The following is a 2,954-nucleotide window of genomic DNA, read 5'->3' on the forward strand; positions in this document are numbered from 1 at the left end:
GGACTTAAATGACATAAATATTAAGATACTAAGCAGGCAATTTTCCCCTTGATCAGCCATACCTCATCATCACCTCAGAATCCAGCAGTAGCCACCGAAATGACCTCTGTGTTCCTTCGTTTCACAGACACATGATTTCCTGAAGCCGCTGAAGTGAAGTCATCATATTAATAGTGGAGGTCAGTGAAGCCCAGACTCAGGTCCATTACACAGAATAACAGCAACTTAATAGTTTCCTGAGTGTCTGGAAGTTGGGCTGCAGCACGAAGGTAATTAAATCTCCTCCTCCATTATGAACGGTACATTGTTGGCGGGGGTCTTCATTAAGGGGGTTAATTATGAGCTCTGACAGGCTCGTCTCGCTCTCTGACAGCAGACCTTTGTTATCTTTATATGGGAGGGTTTACCTTTCTCTTTTTTTTTTGTAATTCAACTTTTTTATTGTTTAACAGCCAAGAACAAAGAACACACTTCACCCTACACATACATATGATACATGTTACATATTCAGCCAGGTACACCAAGAAAATTCAACAAAGAATAACAATGTATAGCAAACTTATATGGAAATTAAAGTTTTGGTACCTTTGAATGTACATACTCAATTATCCTAATTTTAAATGTTGCCAAAGATTATCCCAATTTCTATGTACTTCTCCCTCATTGTTCAATCTCCCCAGCATACATTCGTATGATGCAATTTCAATTATCCCATTAATCCACTCCTTCATTTCTGGCTACCTTTCTCATTTAAATACACACAGAACAGCGGCATTTACAGTCAAATAATAGTAGAAAATTTGGTTTTTGAAGACTAGTTAGTGTTTTCATAAACAATACCTGTGCAGTATATCTGACAATAACTCATTATCAATCACGACAGAAGTATAATTATTAGAGTTTTTAATAATATTTAATAATAATATTAAATGGCGACCCAGTTGGCGTTTCTGTGTGGAGTTTGAATGTTCTCCCTGTGTTCGCGTGGGTGTCCTCCGGGTGCTCAGATTTCCCCTACAGTCAGCGAATACTAGTCCGGACTGCTGAATGAAGCACTGGCACTACTCTTCCTACATTTCAAGAACTGTACTCTTCCAGAGTGAGTAAAAGGGCTCGCAAAATCACTCTGGATGCCTCGCACCCAGCACACATCCTGTTCGAACTGTTACCGTCTGGTCGGCGCTACAGAGCACCAAGCACAAAAACAGCCAGACATAGGAACAGTTTCTTTCCACAGGCCATCTACCTTATGAACAGTTAAATATTCCCCTACTGTGCAATAACCATGTGCAATACTTTCTCCATTCGCATTTGTACACAGCACCATATAACCTCCCTGCTGAAAAATCCAGCTTAAACCAGCCTAGGATGCTTGGCTGGTTTTAGCTGGTCGACCAGCCTGGTTTTAGAGGGGTTTTGGTCACTTCCAGGCTAATTCCCAGCAATTTCCAGCCTGGTTTTAGCTGGACAGGCTGGGAGATGACCAGCTAAAACCAGCTTGACCAGCCTAGCCAGGCTGGGAGCCCAGCCAAAACCAGCTATGTCCAGCTTAAACCAGAGTGGTCAAGCTAGTTTTTGATGGTTTTAGCTGATCACTTTCCAGCCTGACCAGCTAAGACCAGGCTGGACATGACTGGAAACCAGCCTGGAAAAGGCCAAAACCCCTCTAAAACCAGGCTGGCCTATGATGGTTGGCTGGTTTTAGCTGGATTTTTCAGCAGGGCTGTATATTTATACCAAATCTGTACATACAATTCAACATCCAGATCTTTTTTACTAACTGCATCTTCGTTTAATGTTTATCATCTTTTTTCATATTTATTTTGTGTTGTCACTTATGTACAATGGACGCTTCTGTAGCCAAAACAAATTCCTTGTGTGTGTGAAGCACACTTGGCAATAAAACTGATTCTGAGGGTAATTCAGCACAAATCTCAACTAATCTCAGTTTCACACTGTGAAAAAGGCTGGGTTTCACACAATTCAATTGATTTGTGTTTTAACAACATGAGGGAATTAAGTAAACCTATTAGTTTTTACAATTTAAAAAAAAAACAATTAAAAAACAAGAATTGTGTTGTTTCAGCTCATTTTAAATAAGAAGTTTGAGCAAACATATACTGTTTTCAGCTCAGTCACCAGATCTCAGTCCAATAGAGCAGGTTTCAGATGAAGTGTAGATGGGAGATTCACATTGTGGATGTGTAGCAACAAATCTGAAGCAACCACAAACCAAAATCTCTGAGGAAAGGTTAACAGCATGCACTTTCTTGCATCTGTACAAGAAAATCAAGTCATTTGTGAACCCAAAAAGTTGGTCCAATCAGCTACAAGCAGAATGCACCTAATACAATTACCATCTGAACTGTAATGATGCATACTGTTTCACATAAGCCTACCTGAAAAAAAAAAAACTTGGTAGTATGTTGACAAAGGGCTGTGTTAACTGCACAGTGAACATACTCTGTATAATGGTGCTCTCTGCTGGTAAGTGAATATGTAGCAACTACTAATTTAGCCATTACAATAACCGGTATACTTTAAGACCATGAGGTGCACTCTGTCCTGGTGTTGTAACCATGGTTGTAACCCACCATAGAGGTCCTTTTCAAAATGATACTTGGCTGTAGTCTTCTTGTAGTACAGGTTTAACTACTAGTACAAAATTATGCTATTTGCACAGGGGGTGCCCAATGGAGAGGTTCAGATAACCAAATATCAATTTCCCATTCAAATCATAGATCGTGTTTTGTTCAATATACATATTTATACGCTTAAAACATATTAATTTAGCATAAATAGATCAAAAAGTTTGATAGGTAACAGAGAATAAAAATAAGCCGCTATAAATCAAACTAAATAATCGTAACGAACTCTGATTGGACCAACCATACGTGCGCTGAGAAAAGTAACACTGCCCACGTCAGTAACCGTGACGTTTCAACTTTAAAACA

The sequence above is a fragment of the Danio rerio genome, chromosome 1 (genome assembly GCF_052040795.2).
Source record: "Danio rerio strain M-AB ecotype USA chromosome 1, GRCz13ab, whole genome shotgun sequence".
In the NCBI taxonomy this organism is placed as follows: domain Eukaryota; kingdom Metazoa; phylum Chordata; class Actinopteri; order Cypriniformes; family Danionidae; genus Danio; species Danio rerio.